Genomic DNA, 9,980 nt, shown 5'->3' with positions numbered 1-9,980 from the left:
CTCACATTGGCCTATAATCTCTTCCTCTTCCGTGTCTTCAAGGGTTCTTGTTGCCTAGAACTCTTTCCATCTTAGGTTTTCTTTCTAGGAACAAAGTCGAGGAAGACCCACAGATGCTCTACATTGTCAAAACAAAGTGTAGGGAACTTCTTCAGGAGGAGGTCTAACTTTATAAGGAGGACTTCCTATTATTCATCTCCGCTCCTCAGTGACCCTTGAGTTTCATTTATGGAGTGTCATTTCAGCAATGGAAAATACACGGTCATTGTTCCAATGTCATGGCCAGTGTCTCAGGTCTGAGAAAAGGTCTATTTTAAAATCTTCGCGGTCTAGTCCCACGTTGAGAGGCTGCCCAGAACGCTCTGGCTCTTTGGAGAGATGGCCTTAATTAAACAAGAACAGACCAGCAGTTCCATTGCCTGGTGTTCTCCGACTTCCGCCTTTCTGGGTGTCCTGCCCTTCCTCGATCAGACTTTTGGCTTTCTGAAATAGGTCAGAGGGCGCTTAGGAGGCGCGTGTGTGCGTGTGCATGTGCGTGTGCGTGTGTGTTTATTGAATTGCTGGTCCTGATTCTGATACAGAGGTACGCATGGTCCAGAGTTATAGCATCAAGCCACACCCACGGCACAGATCTGGCCTTCAGTACTTCTTTCTTGTACCAGCCTGGACTTTATCCCTAGAGGGTTTGGGGATCCTATCTCCTAGAAGTACCAGCTGTAAGTCTATGGGCCGCTAATCTGTGTACAGGGGGTCCAGCGAAGCCACAGATTTTCCTGACTATTTAAGAAAGTCACTTGAAGGTTTAATTTCACGTTCTGTGAACAATCTATTGGCTTTCCGGGTGTCATTCCTTATATTCAATTATCTAATTATCTTTTAAGCCAGAACGTCCCCAGTGAAGAAATACTTTAAGATACAAACAGGAGTGCACAGGTTAATGCCCTCCAATTCCTTTGTAATATTTTGACCACAAAGTTTTCCTGTATGGGATGTATTTCCATCTCCCCAGACCCTATAATGGGTAGCAATACCAGAGCACTCCCAAGGAAGCACGCGGTGCATCTTCCAGCCATCAGCTCCTGGCGTCGCTTAGCTGTGCGCTTAGCTGTGCACGCGCACCCGTTTCCTTTTTTATCCACCGCGTGGGCTGAGGCTCTCTGGGGCGGGCCTCACCTCCCTTGGTGGGATAGGTGTTTGTTTATTTGCTTGCGAGTCCGCGGCAAGAAAGGAGACAGGTTCCCCTAAGGTGAAAGGGGATAGTAGGGCACCCTAGCCCGTAGGTTCAAAACTTTCCGCCAGTGTCGTTTTAACGGTTGAATGGAGGTCTGGGGATGAGTGTCTTTTAATATCGCTTCTTCCGAAGGGGGCTTTAAGGTCTGACCGCTCCCCCCTCCCCTTGTCCCTGGTGTGGGAGAATTTGAACTCTTGCTTTCTAGGCGCTCCTGGGAGTTTCTCAGCAACCCAAACTTTCCCGGCACCCGCGGACCGGTAGATGACTCAGTTCTGTAATCTCACTTGGAAGCTTCTCGGGTGGGGGCTTCCAGCAGACGGTTGATTAGTCCCCGCTCCTCTCAGGTCTCAGCCACGACGCAAATATGAGCATCTGGCTGCTAGACACTGGAAGAGTCTGCTTTTGACAGAACTGCGGCAGGAGCAATCACGTTTTGCAGAGGTGAATTGAGTCGATGCGGGCTGACTATATTGATAAAGCAGTATAAAAATTCCAAATAGGTTATCATTTAAAAAATTAATTCGTTTTTTAATACTAAAGCAACACACGTAAATCCGTTTTTAATTTTTTATTAGAATTCAAAGTTGAATGGTAGTGATGTAAAGTAATTTTCTGGTGAAATATTCCCCGAGCTGGGGCCACGAGGTCTTTCCTGTGAGACCGAGCCTTTCCTTAGGAAAAGTCTGACTTCTTTTGGAGGGGCTTCCAGGAAGCGGTGGGCGCTTGGGAGAGCCATGCCTCACCCCACGCCTGCCCTAGGAGGAGAGGTGCGCCTGGGTTCCCAGCTGGCACGTGCGCTTTGGGCCCTGAAGATGCGGCGCGCAAGCCAGCTAGGGGAAACCGGTCTCTGGTCACGCACTCCCTTTTAGTACGCCGCGCTGTTTAGTAGGTCCCCTTCCTGGTTAGTGATGTCCAGGCTCTAGTACGACTGGACAGGACCTGTGTCTGAGTTACCCCTGCCCTCCCAACCCTCCCGTAGAAGGTAGATTCGCGAACACTCTTGCTTTGCCGGGTGCGTTTTGGCGACTGGTTTGTTTCTGAAGGTTACATCAGGAGAATACTGCTGAGGACCTTGGACAATCTGGGACAGTTTCTCTGTTTCCTCCCGGTCCCTCCCTGCTCTCCCAGATGTTCCCAGGTCTTTCTCAGCCGTGCTACGACTACACAAGGCCGAGATCGGCTCTGGAATCACCTCATGGTTAGGTCGGGTGCATTAGGACCTGAGGCCCCGGGGGTCGTACACATTAGGCGCTTTCTCCTTGTGCCCAGATCTGAGGTCAGTCTCCGGTGTCCCGCAGCTTCCGGGCGTCCCCTCAGAACTCCCTAGAGAGGAAGTTTTGCAAGTGATCCGGACTCACATAGGGGCGTGGTTGGGAAAGTTGCTCGAATCCCCACGAAGCAGCGCACGTTGTACACCTATGCGCACACCCCGAGGCAACAATGCGCGCTTGTCCGCGACCCCCTTTCGGGTCCCCTTACAGCAGGCGTTAGGAGTCTAAGGCCATCGTGCCAGAGTCAGGGACTAGTCTGGTGGCAGGGTCGGGCCAGTGCCTGGAGGGGGAAGGCCTTCTGTGTACAGGACATCTTCAGGGAAGGAGGTCGTCAGCGGCGATCCAGCCCTGTTCTTGTCTTAGCTTGGCTAGGACCTGCCTTTGCTGGAACCCGACAGCTTTCTGCAAGTGCTGGCATCCATGGGAGGTCCTCATACCTTCCCTCCGCTGGTCTTTCACTGTTCTTCCTTATTTTCATTTAAACGTGTGCTTAGGGAGAGTAGGATTTCCACGCCACGTTCAACTTGTTTTGGCAGACATAGTGCAAATATAGGCTTCTGCCTGAGACTTCCGGCGGCAGAGGGTGGGTGGTGGGTGAGAACTTTGCAACAAAGGGAGGAACTTCCAGAGGGACTGAGCCTGTTGAGACTTCCTGTCTCTGGAAGCTTAAAGGAGAGGATTGTATTGACAACCTCAAATAACATTGGAATTTTGGTTAGAATATGAGATTAGGAGAAAAAGGACTCTTCATCACTAAGCAGTAGGTAAGACAGAGTTTTTGCAACAAGACTCTGGAATGACTGGGGTTTGCAAAGTTATTATAACTTGCTATTAGGAATTTCTCCCCAGAGAAATGAAATAGTAGAAATTAAGAGTGCTTTCACAAGACAGGAACTATAAGAAGTCTATGTACTGATTGCTGTAACTTTTCTTGGGACATAATATCAAATAATTTATAAGAGTAGGTCTTAGTTAAAAGTTTTTCAGCTATTGTTAATGAACTAGACTGGGTGGTGTGGTGGTGCTGTGTGTGAAGCAAGCAATTCCTTGCTCAGCAGACCCCAGCATCTCTTTATCCTCTGACCCACTATATGCCTGAAGCCATTTAATTGGGCATCATCCAGGAGGAAAGGCAGGGATCACAGGTAGACAACTACCCTGTTGGTGTTCTTCAGTAGCTTTTCCCTACAAAGAGAATGATGAGCAGAGAAGGCATGGAGATAGAGAGATAGAGATAGAGATAGATTAGATAGATAGATAGATAGATAGATAGATAGATAGATAGATAGATAGATAGAGATCAGTCCATTGTCTACTCAGCCCAGTCAAACTAGAGTCTCCCAGAAGGAAGGAAGGAAGGAAGCAGAAGCCTTTGTGGAAATGAGTAGCAATAGTGATGGATGATGACAAACCACACTGCAAGGGGGACCGAGGAGTTGGAAGAGGAAATTTCCAGGATATGTTTAATCAGAGTGTAGAGTTGAAGGCAAGCAGAGATGAGAAGTCTAAAATGTCCTAGATGCACAAGGTGGCTGGGTACCAACAGTAAATGGGAATGAGTCCAGAGGAAAAGAGAGAGAAATGAGAGTGGATGACCAAGACCATGTAAGAAAGGTGTTGGGATGACATGGGGGTGGGTGGCTAGGATGGCTTTAATAGCAATAGTGGAAGACGGTGTGACGCTGAGCATAGGAGGCCTTGGGATAATGGGAATCACTCAGGCGCTTCAATTTTTGTGACAAAAGAATGAAAAAGAACAAGACCATTGTCATGGGAAGTTATATCCTATGTCATCACATTGTAGCTTGAGTTTGTTTCCTCAGAGGGGCTGATATCTCCAGCAGGGATGATGCGGACTCCTTCAAAGACTGGGGCCACTGGCAAAGCAGAATGAGATGGCAGGCAGAGGTCTTACTCCACAGTTTGAAGTTCCTCCATTACAGTAGCATCTACCACATGTGAAAGTCAGATCCTATTTGATACAATCCTCTGAACTCTAAACTGTGAGGGTAGCATTATTTTAATCTTACAGATGATGAGAAGAATATTGCAAAATAATTCATTGTACAATAATTCAGAGTGAAAACATGCATTTTAAGTGGCCTGATTTAGCACTGTCTGAGAAGGATTGGGGCCTTCCCACTGCTTCTGCAGACACTGAGTAAGAATTTCTTATCTGCGAGCTTGAGAGACTACTGTTTCAAGTGTATTTAGAACACTGCCATGAAGTCCAAGTGGGGGTAGCCACAGCCACACAATGCTTTTGTTTCTGAAATTTCTGTCATTTTGAGGTTAGATCTTACCATGTAGCTCAGACTGACCTTGAACTCATGATCTTCCCACCTCAGCCTGCTGGGATCACAGCATGTGCCATCATGCCCAGCTTCTTGCTGACATTTTAAATAGGGCATGATTTTCATTGCTTTTCACAATGAAGGAGTTTATAGTTGTCTGCTTTGGTACCCAAGAAAACAGTGAAATGATGGCCGCACACTTTTATGTCACCGAGAAAGTCATTAAACTCAGGAAAGATAACACAGTGTTTTCCTTCCGTAAGATGTCTGGACTCTGCTGTATTTACCATTTGATTTCCACCCAACTTCTGAACTTTCTGTCAGGAAGACCACAGAGCATGGTAGAAAGTTCATTTGTGGGAGTCTCAGTTCTGAGCAGGCCATTTAGCAACACCAAAAACCTGGCTCTGCGTGCATTCTCTACTCTTTCCTCTACTTCTGTGTCTTCGATCTACAGTGCTCAAGTGTTACATTTTTTTTTTAAAGCTGCTCTCACAGTCTACCGAATGGTATAAATAGATGTTGTTTAGAGAGTCGAGCAGAAAGTAATATTTCTTCGGGAGACTCTCTGCATCTAGCTTGGTGTGGTCAAAGGGTAGCGAAAATAGCCTTATTATATTTCAAAATTTATTAGAATATATACACTGGCAAACAAAATATGGTGGATTTAGGTCAGCTGTTTGCTTATACAATAGATTTTGTTCAGCTTTGACATTTAATTTAAGCTTCAGTTATCTGAGGGCTGGGAATAGGATAAGCATGTTCTGCATGTGTTCCGCTTCTTGTTTCATAAAACTCACTTGTCTGCAGTTATTCAGAAATAATTCATGATCAGAGGCTTAGGGACAAGGAAGCCTTGTGACATGTTCTGAAATAATTCTGAAAAGTTGAATTATGGAGACCCTAAGAGACATTTTTATTTTTGAGAAATAAAGATGGCTACATTTGCTTTCTTCTGCTTCGTTATCATCTCTGCATGCTGAATTGATTTGGCTAAATACACGTTTCCAGAGATCCATAATGAGTACACCCAATACCAGGGGTTTGTGCAATGGCCCTGCCTCTGAGCAGTGCTGGGCAGTAGTTTCAACATGGGCTACATGTGTGGAAACAGTATCGCAAACATTTGACACATCCGTGACTTATTTTTAATATATCTGAGAAAAATAAAGTCTGCTGCTGTAAAATCTACACTTGCAGATGTGTTAGCCCTAAATAACCTTTAAAATTGGCCGTGGTGTGGTGGGAGATGTTGGTATTCATGAGTGTTTTGACATGTTTGACATTTTATATATGGTGTACCGCTCTGTCTGTCTTACATTTTTTTCCCCCAATAGTGCATATTTCCTTACTAAAATGCAGCTTCCGGTGTTTGTACTTGGTGTCTACCAGTCTGCTCATTGGATGACTGATTTGTTTGTTATTTATGCAAATAATTCTTTAATGAATTAGGTTATTGCTGCCTTTCATGATGTGAGTGAGGAAGGAGGGCTTTATAAAGAGAAGCTAGATTCTGAGTTCCTAGAGAAGCGATGGGTGAGAAGATGTATTTGCATGCTTCTGTAGCTGAAGCTTGCTGCTGCTCTGGATTCAAAAAGAAGGAAAGAAGAAACTGTATGGAATGATTATATTCATGGAAGCCAAGGAATTTGTGCACCAAAATCTGGTGTAATGAATAGAGGTTTTGAAATCGGTCTGAGCAGTATTTAAGATTGTCCTTTATTCATTTACTTATTTATTTATTTTTGGAAAGGGCAAAAAGCTCCTTAGTGGGGGGGGGGGCTTTCCTCTTGAACTGAGATACCCAGGTGGCCTTGAGATAAGCATGCCATAAGAAAATATACTTATGTCTCTGTAGAATCAGGGATTTCAACAGCTCCACTGAATAAGGTAGGCTTGATGCTGTGGTCGCTTTTGCTTTGCTTCATTTCCAAGTTCTTCTTCCAGCTGAACTCAGTCCGTAAGTTCCAAACTCATCTTTGGTGAAGCATTTTTCAAACTTATGAATAACATGCTACTAAGAGAGCTAGCATTTGCCTTGTTGCTTTCCTTGGCTGTTAAAAAGACAAGGACTTTTGAAGGTATTGCTACCAACTTTGATCCTGTGCACAATGTAACTATTTCTGCACCACTGTCTAGTCAGACTATCTTACGATGGATAGGGCTGGAAGCTGTGTGATCTGGAAGTAGTACATCGATATTTTTATTTTTTTTCTCCTTTAAATTTCACATTGTTAACAATGTAACTTCCATTCAGACACTCTTCTCTTTAAGACTGTAACTGACTTTAAGGCTTTGACATTTTTCTGTCCCAGATATTTCTCTTGTTTTTAATCTTCACTCGTTGGCCCATGCCAGGACAGCACAGGGCCCCCAGGTGGAGGGCAGAGGGCAGCTTTCTCTGTCTGGGGTGTCAGCATAGCCTTTCCTCTGGAGTGGAAGTCTCATGTGCTTTTTCCTTTCACCCTGTCCCTGGAGATGAACTCATCACCTCCAGGACATGCAGAACAGCTACAGTTCAGGTTTGACCAGAATAATGTAAGTTTACTTTCAATACGCACTAGTATTTAATGTCGCTTCTTGCAATTCAAATGATAACAAGAGACCAGCTTACATACACTCCCTACGGAGTATCCTCCTGGGCTGTCTTCTCACCTGATCAAGTCTCCTGCCTTCCTTAAGGCTCTTCTTGAACAAAATTTCATTCATAAAGCACAAACAACAAAAAGCTTTAATATCAAGGGTGCAGTGCGGTTCTTTCAAAAATACTATTTTGATTTGTAGAGCAGCATGAATGATCATGGTTTGACACTAACAAGATTGTGAATCTCATTTTTAGTGTTATGAGCTGGGAAAATGCAAGGCTCTTCTCGAGTGTGCAGTGTTTTGTATGCTTAACATTGCTTTCATCAAAATATGTACTGTTGATTCATTCATTATGTTTCTTGTCTGTACTTAGCTGAAAAAAAGCAAGGAAATGAAAATCAAATGCTCATCTTTTCTGAGTTAATTTCCCTGAACATGTATTCAAAATAAACATTCCAATGTGGCTTGATGGAAAATAGTTATGGAATTTCACGATTGTAGGGAAGTTGGTGTGGGTGAGACATGTATCATTCACTAGATTACAGGTAGCCGAGGATGATGAAAAAGGCAAGATACTACAAACAAGAAGCAGTAAATAAGCACCTTTTCCTGTTCTGTAACTTGAATACAAATACTTGCATTATGTAGACATATTCATAAATTTTGATGATAATAGTGAAAGAAGACTATAAATATGGAAACTAGGCATATTACTGAATCTATATGATTTTTAAAATGAGTGCTTATTATTTTTAAAAGTCCAGATACTATAGCTTCCACTTAGAGAAATCAATCTTGCAGTGCTGTGAATAGCCTAATCAAACTTTCAGAATTGAAGACTGAACCATAGCAGTCAAACTTAACAACCTTTTGATCAAATCACAAAACTGGTGAGTGAAAGGAACATGAAGCCTGTGATACAGTTTCACAAAATCCTAATTGAATCGTATTCAGCTTAACACAGCACAGTCACATGTGGTACAAATGGGTTGAAAGACCATAAATAAAGTGAACTGTTATCTAACAATAGGCTGACTATATGGCATGATTCAGTGGGGGTCCTGTTATAAGGGTTTTTATTTAACCTTATCATTAACAACCCTTCTAATGTGTAAAGATCATATTAATTACACTACATATGGCACTGGATGGAGAAATTGGCCAGACTGGAGAAATACAACGGCACAAAGAAAGGTCAGGCACACATGGAGGAGAGAAAGCTTTTCTTTGTGGAGGAGGATGAAAGCAAATCCATTTAATACATGCTTTAGCATAACAAATTTGAAATACAGAATACGTCTGCAAAAGAAATATTTGTAAAGTGCTCATGCTTGGAGTGAAGGTTAGAAAAAAAGTTAGGTAGAAATAGTCTCTGTAAAATGATACCAAAAACCTTACATGTTTTTGAAGCATCATGCCTAAGGATTTCTCACCATCAGAAGAAGCAGGATGATAATCGTTTTCTGAAGAAAGTGTTGCTGAAGCAATACCAGGATCCTGCAGGCCATTCCGAATTTCCCAGCACATAAGGGATGCTGATGAATTGGATGGATTTCAGAGAAGCAAGAAAGGTGGTTAGGGGATCAAGCAACTGATTTATGAAGATAGATTTAAAAAAGTTTGCTTACTCAAACAAGACTAGTGGGGAGGAGAGACAAGCAACTACGTATGAGTACTTGAAGAATACACATGCAAAAAGGAGAGATGGATTATTAGATTGGTCCAACATGGCAATAAACCTGAGGTAAGAGTGAAAACAGTGGGTAAAGTTTGGTAGAGTCTAAAAAAATAATTTGCATGTTGTTATTTATAAAATAATGGAAGCAGCTTTTAAGAATGAGTAAAACTTACTTTTTTGCAAAAAGGAACTATATATTCACCACTAGGAAACTTCTAAATGAGGAGGAGGCAGAGGAAGAGAAAGAAAGATTCAAGAGTTGAGTTTAGAATGTGAAGAGTTTTAGATGCAGTTGAGATTAAATAAGACACACTAATACTTACCTGGCAGGGGAGATACCATGATCACAAAGGTGGTTTTCCCAGGGCGAGGCTTATCCATTGCACTCCGGATGTGCTGACCCCTGCGATTTCCCCAAATGCAGGAAACTCGACTGCATAATTTGTGGTAGTGGGGGACTGCGTTCGCGCTCTCCCCTCTAAAATTTAAAAAAAAAAAAAAAAGACACACTAGAATGAAGTCAGAGTGGTTCTTTTTTTTTTTTTTCTTTTTGAGACAAGGTTTCTCTGTGTATCCTTTACTGTCCTGGAACTCACTCAGTAAACCAGACTCATCCCAAACTCAGAGATCCACCTGCCTCTGCCTCCCAAGTGCTAGGATTAAAGGCTTGTGCCCCCACGGACCATCAGAGTGGATCTTAAATGAAGGACCACCCCACTTTCATAGGTCCTAGCAGCAGAATACCCTTGGCTTGCCCTGTAGAGTAACCTCAGCAAGAGGATTATAATGTTCTCTTTTAGTAAAGCATCCCCTCATGAAGGATGTTCTGTTCTCAAAATGATATTGATAGAACAAAATTCATTATCAAACTAATGGGAGAAATAAGATGTGTTCTCATTTTTTTTTTCTCTCTGGTTTTC

The 9,980-nt window shown here is 43.1% G+C and overlaps 1 non-coding gene across 1 annotated transcript; it reads left to right on the top strand.

The window, feature by feature from the left end:
- Positions 1-9,375: 9,375 nt before the first annotated feature.
- Positions 9,376-9,539, top strand: LOC128102742 (U1 spliceosomal RNA). The gene has a single exon (XR_008215506.1). It is a non-coding gene; the product is annotated as a U1 spliceosomal RNA (small nuclear RNA).
- Positions 9,540-9,980: the final 441 nt, after the last annotated feature.

Source organism: Peromyscus californicus, unplaced genomic scaffold (assembly GCF_007827085.1).
Source record: "Peromyscus californicus insignis strain IS unplaced genomic scaffold, ASM782708v3 Scaffold_7__1_contigs__length_154581171, whole genome shotgun sequence".
Classification (NCBI taxonomy): Eukaryota; Metazoa; Chordata; class Mammalia; order Rodentia; family Cricetidae; genus Peromyscus; species Peromyscus californicus.
The sequence above is the reverse complement of the archived record's forward strand: the minus strand, read 5'-3'. Positions and strand labels throughout refer to the sequence as shown.